Here is a 9,843-nt window from a genome sequence, read left to right on the forward strand (position 1 = left end):
ATTCCTCTTTTCTGTGTCCCTTCAAATTAAAACTTTTTTTACATGCTCTCTGATCCTTCCAGGCTCTCGGCTCTGATTGCTTTCTGGCATGAAAAGTGCCTTTAAATTAGCCTTTTTAAATCTTTTTGGCATAGAAACTACAAGATCATCTCTTCCACGCTAATTTTGGGATCTCTCGTCCCCCTTTTTTTCCCCCTGTATTGTTTTATGCAGCTTTCTGTGGAGCTAAATTAAAGGCTGGAAGTGAGGCACACAGAACGGGCAGAGGCACACATGAGTAGCCAGCTGCGACTCCTCAAATTAACGGGGCCCGGAGAAGTCGGCAGCTCCCTCTCACAGGGTTAGTCCAATTAGCTTCACATTCACAGCAACAATGAGGCTTTTAATGGTGGTGATTCAGAGAGCTCTTTCATAATGATGGAGGGCGAGTGCATTCCTCTGGTTTTTCACTCATGACTCTGCTGTAAGCCCGGAGTCTCACCAGTTTCTCCCAATTCAACCTCAGTCCTGTTTAAGCTAGTCAGGCTGTAGCTTCTTATCACAAAAAATACAAAATACAGTCTGTGCGATTGTGGGTTTTTTTTCGCTCATATATATCCTTTTTCAGTTATGTATGTTCCCAATAAAGATGGCTAATGTTTCAAATAACAAGGTCAGTGTGTGAACAAATAATCCACTTGAGCCAAAAGCTCAGGCTTTAATTTAATAAACACACAGTTTATTAGATTTTTTTCTCCTCTTGGATCTTAATGATGTCAGTGAGAGGAACACACAAGTCCCACCCACTTTCAATTACAAGGGAGGCTGGCTTTATGTGGAGGTGAAAAAGCTTATTTTGGACAGAGGCTCAAAAAAAAGAGGTTGTAGAGGCGAAATAAAAGTTTCTAACAAGAGAAGCCTCTTTTTCTTATGTCAAAGCGGAATTTAAGATTTAGTGGTATCTTCATATTTTATCCAGACTCCAACCTTTCGGGCTGAAGATAAAGCTCCAGTTCCTCAAATGGCTACTTGAGGTTCAAAAGTGACTCAGTCCCCATAGACTATGATGTTAAAATGTTTAGCTTTAACTAGGAATAAACATGTTTACAGCCTACTATATATGGAGGATAAACATGTTTATAAGACACCTGTTTAAACTAGAGATGGCACGATACCACTTTTTTATGTCCGATACCGATACCGATATCATAAATTTGGATATCTGCCGATACCGATATGAATCCGATATAGTGTTTTTTAATCAACAAAACTGTTTTTTAAATATCTTGCTGCATTTTGTATAAGTTCATACTCAAGTTTAAAACAACAACTACACTAAAGCTATTCTGTTATACCTGTATGCAAAAAAAAAAATTTCATAGTTCAGCAATACTGATCAATCTAATAAACTTAAACCTACACCATCCTCCCTATTCTGGTATTTTAAAGAGTACTTAACATAAATATTAAGCAACCTAACTAATAGGGTTCCAACTCCCAGCAACAAAAATAAATAAATAAAAAATAGGGAACCACCCCTCACACTCCACCTCATGATGCTTAATCGACGTAATCAACCTTAATTTGATGCAGTGTGAAAAAAAATGCACAGAAATCAATTATTTTTCAAGAAATATTAAATAGATTCAACATCTTTCTTCAACAAAATTGCAGACTGCACAGATGGTACCTTCCCAAAGGAAAAAGTACTATAGCTTACTAGGGTATATATATTAGACTTAATAGTTACTATATACAGTAATTGACTTCTATTCATTTTACATCAAATTAAAACTTTGGGTGTCAGATAATTATTTATTAAAAGCTAGACATTTTAAATGAGAATAAGAAAGAAAAGTATGTCTTTGTGCCCCCTTTTCCCTGTTAATGCCCTATCGGCCCCCCTGGCTAAACTTTGCTAGATCCGCCCCTGCACAGTTACCAGCCTCAGCTACGTAGAAAAAGATCCTCGAGTAGAAAGTAATATTAAATAAATTCTAACAACAGCTGATCAAGCTTAAACGTGCTGCTGTTGTTTATCTGCTGGTTTCCTCTTTCTGGTGCAAAGTGGGCCAAAAGCAAACTAGAGACACGGACTCGCGACAGAAAAGCCGATCAGCTGATCATTAAGCAGTTTCATGATTGAAGTAGCAGCAGGAGAGGCAGTCGCTTGTTAAGCTTAACGCAGGAATGCTTTACAAACATTCAGAGATGGACTTACACACTTGCTTTACTTCTCTCGGGATAACTTTGTCGGAGATGAAATGCCGGGTTGCTAGCGAAGCTCCACATGCTATCCAGACCACTGACAGGTCCCGCATGCCACAGCTGCTCTATCACGTGATGCATACTGCTCCGACGTGCTAACGTTCTGAGGTGAGTTACGGCGTGTTGCAAGTTTTGTGAGGTGCTTTCGTGATATTTAATGGATCGGATTACATTTTTTATTTTTCTCCGATATCCGATCCAGTAATTTAGGTCAGTATCGGACCGATACCGATACGTAATATCGGATCGGTCCATCTCTAGTTTAAACAATACGAAGCATTAACATTTGCAAGTAACAGGGAGGGGATCTTTTTAATATGGTCCTCACAGGCAGAAAGAAGTCCCACCCACTTTTATGTTACAAGTGGTAGCCAATAAGAAGAAAGTTGGCTTAAAAGGAGAGGGGGGAGGGAGCTAAAACAGTAATGCAAAGTTGTTCTAGCACAGTAACGTGTGCGCCCAGTATTGTGTATATAGAGACAAGAGGAAAGAAAGCAGTTCATTAAGTTCACAGATGGGAACCAGCACTTTCAAGTCTGAGTCAGAAAACGGTGGAGTGCCCACTCCAGGTTAAAGTTAAGGACTTCAAGTATCTCACAGTGTTTTTCTCGAATGAGGGGAGCACTGAACGGGGGACTGACAGAAGGATTGGTGTGACATGGGGGCATGATTTCAGTGGTGAAGAGTGTAAAAGGGAATCTGTTTCATTACATTCCCGCTGCCAACATGAACATGAGCTTTGTGTCATTACCAGAAGAATGACATCACAATAAAAGCTACCAAAATGAGGCCTGGGAGGTCGGTCATTCAGGAGGGGTTTAGAGTAGAGCCCCTACAGCTCCACATTGAAACCAGGACCAGGTGAAGTGTTTCAGGGACTTCCAGCTGAGAGAATTCTCCAGGGCAGACCCAGAAGACAATAAGGAGATTACATCTCTCAGCTGGCCTGGAAACACCTTAGTGTCCTCCTAGAAGACATGGAGAGAGCGGATGGATGAATGGATGGTATTTATTATAAAAATTCATGTTAGTATTAAATCATTTATTGATTCAGCTTTGATTGTGTGACAGTGACTGGTGGAAAAGTGAATTATTTTGATACAAAGATATGCTGTATATCAAAGATGTCAGTTTCTTTAAACATGCATTCTTTTCTGGAAAATAAAGACTCATACATCAGGGTACTTTTTGTTGGTTACACCTCCGTTCTCAATATTGTCATCCCACACAAACTCACTCACAAGCCGGCAACACTCGGCCCGCACCCCACCCTATGTGACTGGCTACAGGACTTTTTGACTGGCAGGCCCCAGTCCGCCAGGATCAGCAACAGGACTTCAGCCATCATTATTACAAACACTAGCGTCCCACAAGGTTGCGTCCTCAGCCCCATCCTCTACACCAGAGGTGTCAAACTCAAATACACAGTGGGCCAAAATTCAAAACTGGAACAAATTCGCGGGCTAACGTTAATATTTATTGAAATATATTTATATCTCCAGATATAAGAATGAATCTTTTCTTATGGACTCAAACATGTTTTGCTGAAAAACTGAATATGGAACAAACAAAGCTTAATACTAAACAATATATATATTAGCTGTATAATACCAGTAGGCCAGCTCTAATAGTGATTTGGTATGGCTTCGCGGGCCAAATGTAATTTTGAGTTTGACACCTATGCTTTACACCCTGTACACCCACAACTGTGTCGCCTCCAACAAAGACAACATCATTTTGAAGTTCGCGGACGACACTGTAGTGATCGGTCGCATTACTGGAGGGAACGAAGTGGCTTATAGGAGAGAGGTGGCTGGTCTGGTGTCATGGTGTGAGGACAACAACCTCACCCTCAACACTGACAAGACAAAGGAGATGATAGTGGACACGAGGAAGAAGAGGAGGCCTCACCCACTGCTGTCTATCCAGGGCCTTGAAGTGGAGAGGCTGAGCAGCTTTAGGTACCTGGGCATCTACATCACGGAGGACCTCACCTGGTCACTGAACACCACACAGCTGGTCAAGAAGGCCCAGCAGCGGCTGTATTTCCTGAGGAGGCTGAGGAAATTTGGTATGTCGGCCAAGATCCTCGGCAGCTTCTACAGCTGCATTGTAGAGAGCACACTGACCAGCTGCATCTCTGCATGGTACGGCAGCACTACTGCTATGGACCACAAACACCTGCTGAGAGTGATAACAACTGCGGAGAAGATCATCAGAACTCCGCTGGCCTCTCTGCAGAGCATCTACCATCGCAGAGTCCAGAGGAGAGTTGCCTCCATCCTCAAAGACCCCACGCACCCCCAACACGGACTGTTCACACTTCTGCCCTCGAGACGAAGGCTCAGAAGTGTGAAATCCAGAACGTCCAGACTCACTAACTCCTTCTTCCCCATCAGACTCTTGAACAGCTGACCCATTTTGAACAGTAATAATAATTTTTTTTTTGCACATCTGGTCATCTTACATATTAAGCCAGCATATTAAGCTCATAGCTCTTTTGCACACATCAGTTTCAAATCTCCATATTTTGTCTCCTTTTCTGTCTTCAGCTATTTATTTGTATTATTTATATTTATATGTTCCATTTTTATTGTATATATTAATCGGCATCTGTGGGTGGACAGCAAAGAAAGAATTTCATTGCACAAAGAAATGCCTTTTCTCTTGTGACACATGACAATAAACACTTTCAATCTTTTGAATCTTGAATCTTTCAGTGGCCAGCAGGGAGCAACTCCCTTGAAGGCTGTGCAAAAATGACCCTCCTCCTCTCTTGATCTATGACTTCAGTGAACACTGATGTGTCCATGATCTCAGTTGTTAGTTTCAATAATCCGTGATGAACCAGGATATGTTCAAGGGCTGGTTTCAGAACACCAAGATGGCGACAAAGAAGCCTGCAGATTGAAGCTTCTCAGAAGGACTTCACTGTGTTGTGGTGGCTTCGTTCATCCTTTATATGCAGTCTGTGAGAAGAGTCCAAGAATAAAAACAGGAGAGGTGGATGCAGAGCAGGTTCCTTTTAATTCCTCCAAATCCCACTCTCCAGCATGCTTCTAGTGTTATTCAGCAGCACATTTTTCTTACTGGGGCTAATCTGGGTGGTGGGCAGAAGTAGGCGTAGCACTGATTACTGCGGTGCCTCACTGGTAATCCTGTATCTGTGGACAAAGATCCCATTGTTTCTCCATTTTCCCCAAGAAATCTGCCCAGGAGATACATGAAACGTGGCCATATGTTGAGAATAGAAACATTTAACTTTAAAATAAAGTTAAAATGTAAACTAAAACACGGCCTGATCAAATCTAATTCTGCTCGGTGCAAAGAAATCTCCAAAAGTTTGTGTTTTGTTTAATCAACAAAACAAAAAAAAACACAATTTCTGCCAAAGCCTTTGGTGATTTGTGCCCATAATATGATGAAGTGTCTGTTCCCTAAAGTGTAACAGAAGCATAAGGAGAGGAGGATTAAAGAAACATAAAATCGCTTCACAGTACTGGAACATGCTTCGTTCTTCATGTGTGGTGTAATACGAGGACAAATGTAAGTCATACCCTCTGAAAACTTTCATTCTCCTCGTCTCACATCTTTGCAGTGCTGTTAATTGGTTCTTGAATTCGTCTGGCTAATTAGCGAGATGCAGATGAGGCTTGATTGGCTCGAGGCCGGCATGGAACTCGCACTATGGAGGGAGGTTGGGAGACCCCCCTCTTTCCTTATCAAGGTATGGAGATAATTGCAATTAAACTCATTTGCATGCATTAATGAATTTGTCTTATGCTTTTCAAGATCACAGACGTGGAGTAAATAATTGATTTCCTATCAGCACGGACAGGCTGAGCACGTCAGGCTGCCTTCATCACAACCGTGTGAAGTCACCAAACTGAAAGCTGCCCGTGCTGTTACACGACTCTCCTCCTAGGCTTTATATTCACCCACACGGAGTTTATTCATATTCACTATAAACACAGAAATATGAAAAGGAGACATATCAAAAGGCTGGATTAACATAAATACATGAAATCGGTGTCCAGTCCTGTGGTGTAACAAACCTATCGTATAGCTCAGTGAGCCACTTCGAGATGAAATATTAGAGAAACTTGTTGAATAATTTCATAAGTTGTAGGATGAATTTCCACAGCAGGAACTTTTTCTGTGGAAAAGAAACTGTTTGAAGGACTCAAGGTCTCAATAAAGTGATGGTAGCTGTTTGAAGGAGAACTGAAGTCAAAATTAGGACCTACTCATCTGGCACCGTAATCTAAACATTTTTATATCTTCTTCTATCATAAACAGTCTCGGTCTCTGCCAGCTCTTCTCTTTTAATATTGTTAACACTTAAGGTTTTCATTATTAGGGGTGTGGCCTCTTTGACTGACAGGTGGATGGTGCTGTTGCCTTTCCACAGCACCTGTTGTCACTTTGATTTCCACCAAAGGTGACAATGATCTTCTGGATGATGGATATCATTGAAATTTAACTGACTTTGTATTGTACCCATGATGATGATAATTATTATTATTTTTAGCAGTGTAGAATAACAACCTGCCAAACTTTACTCCAACAAAGAGAGACATTAAAGAAAATCACCCTAGAGACTTTGAAGTTATCACAGCATACATGTTTACTCACACACTGAAATACTCAATCTTTTTTTATTGGCAATAAAACTAATACTGGACTGTAAAATAAAACTGGAATATTGTCAGATTGACCCTTTAAGACCTGATCAGTAATGGGAGATAATGTGAACAATGATTATGTTGAAATGAGGGCTCATGTCAAAGTCTGGAATCCATTAAAGTCAGTCGCACAAGGAAGAAAAGGTTCAAAGACACAAGTGTCTTTGACAAGGTCCTATAATTACAACCAGAAGACTGCAGCTCCAAACTTAAATGGCACTTCGTCTTGCTAAGGTCAGTGTCCCATTTTGAAGATTTAAAGATAATGGATTTAAAGGTTCCTTCTTTGCTCACCTTTTCACAGAGTTTGGCAGTTTTTGGTAAATCTGGCTGATGAATAAACAAACAGTGTTGACAATAATCTCACAGTGAGCTCCAGAAGTTAACTCACAACCCGTTGAGCTGTCTGAATCATCCGCTGAGAGTCCATTCAAGCACCAACAAGCAAGCAATGATGGTTAATAAATAAGGAAATGAAGATAATTTGATGTTTGAACATTCAATTTAGAGCATGAACACCTGCTCTAAACTGAATCAGGTGAGTGCTGACAGACTGTAACAGAAGTGAAGAGCATCAGTGTTTTGGTGCCATATGCGGAACTTCCTGCATCAGTGAGAAGTGCCACCCTCAGGAGGTTTCCACACATATTGTACACAGAGTTTAGAGCCATGTGATGAGTACACCAAACATGGACTCAGCAGTAGGTCTCCACTGATGCCACAGCCATTCAAGCTAATTGTATCTTTGCCACTAAAGCAGAGTGACACTGTGGATTCGCTGGTTAGTCAGTCAGAAATGTCTCAAGGAAACTGAACGGATCACCGTGAAGTTCAATGCTGCTTAAGCTCTTAGCATCCACCAGGTCAACAGCGACTCACCTAGGGTGTGTGGTCAGATTAAAATCTATCCCTCTTTTGTAGACTTTTAATGTATTTGAAACAACCAAAAACAAAACTTAACATAAAATCTGAAAGCAACTAAACACTGAGGTACCACTGATGGTTAAAACATGAAATCCACACCTTCCTGTCTCGTGTTTCTCTACCGAGGAGGAATGGTTCAATCCCTGCTACCTGGAGTTCATTGAGGATGCAAAGCAGAACAAGGAGTGTCAGTTGATGCCAAAATGTTGGAGTTGTATCTAAAATAGTGTGGGTGCCCCGGTTTTACAGCTTTTGTCAATGTTTTTTTGAAAGTACTTTAATGTGTAATGGCGAACAAAGTGATGCTAAAACAATTATGAAAGGATGCAAAACAACCACAAAAAGATATGTTGGCTACAGAAGATGATAAATGACCACTAAGGGGTGCAAAACATCTTCAACAGAGTTATAAAAAACACTACAAAGGGATGCAAAATGAGCACACACAAATAACTAGAGCAGGAAAGAGAGACATAATGCAACCACAAAATCAAAGAGATGTGCTGTAAACAAAAGATACTGACTGTGAAGGGATGCAAAACACCCACAAAAAACACAAACTAAGCACAAAGGAAGGAAAGCAAAAATCAGGAGACACAACAGAAGTAGAATTGGATGGAAACTACATAGGGACTCAAAATGAGGGTTAAAATGTTCTCAGGAAAAGTTGATGCTGAGGGTCCTCTATGGGCAGAGGCAGACATCTAAGATAATCCAACCACATCGTGAGGTTAGTCATTAATGCGTTGCACATGGTTTGGATTACTCGATATGGATATTTGGTGTTCAGGATACCGTGAGTCCATGAACTTGTGAGTTTTTAAAGACTTGAAGACATCCTGCACTTGAATCATGATGATAAATTTACAGCCACAGCTCTAACAGTTGGTATGATATGAAATGGATATGATGTGAATTTGAGTCTGAAGCAGACATGTTTTGGTAGGTGACAGAGGGAGGGGGGATGGGACCGTAATTCCATCCAATCAGAGTACTTTGAATAATTAAACTGATCAACTTAATTAGCTCAATTAAGTTGATTTGACCACAGAACATTGCCATATGGTGCAAGGAAACAAAAGAGGGGGGAACTAATTAAAAGTAAAATAATGAGGATTTTAATTAACTGGTTCCCCAGACGTCAGCAAGCAGGGATGTGGAGTTGTAATTAAAAAGTCCTGTAGTGCTGGCAACATCCTCTCCCTCCCTGTTTTAATAACGGCAAGGGCTCCATCCATCTAATTAAATCTGTAAATGAATTAGTAACATTGAGGGTCCCTGCTTGAGTTTTACACCCAACCTCCCAGAGCAAACCTTCCAGATACTTCTCATAATAAAAAGGAAGGAAATGAGGATAAATAGAGGCTTCCCCTGGACAAAAAAAGGAAAGAGAAGCAAGTTCAAACATTATACTTAAGTATAATGTGTGCGCATGGCTTCTTCTGACTTAAACCCAAACACATAAAGCTTGGAGTGCAGATGGAGTGAGGCAGCGGGCTCAGGTGACCTTGTGTAAAGGAGATATTGATAGCTAAACACCATATGCAGATTACGATCAAGAGCCTGATAACATAGAAAAATATACGGCTGTACCATCTGCTGCAGCCACGTCGTATAGGTACTCTTTAAAATGTGACCTTCAGGCAGATCTCCAACTTAAAGAAACACTTGAAAAGAGAAAGAAGCCTTACTGAAATGTAAAGTAAACCAGAAATTATTAGAAGTGATAGGAATGAGTGACGACTTCTCTTCTCGGGAGGAGACAATATATCACCCTACCTTCCTCTGAAGAAAGTCCTAACACCTTATGTGCAAATACGAACAGGTTAGATTTAGCTGAGAGAAGTGCTTCATTACATAGAATCATCATGGACAGCATGGATGGTTTACTGAACAGGAATAAGGAGAGAAAACATCGCGGTCCAAGAGGTCATGAGGCCAGAGTGTCTCACAGAAGTAACTGTTAAAATACAAAGGGGCGATAAAC

This window comes from Aulonocara stuartgranti (assembly GCF_965226115.1).
Source record: "Aulonocara stuartgranti genome assembly, chromosome: 7".
Lineage (NCBI taxonomy): Eukaryota > Metazoa > Chordata > Actinopteri > Cichliformes > Cichlidae > Aulonocara > Aulonocara stuartgranti.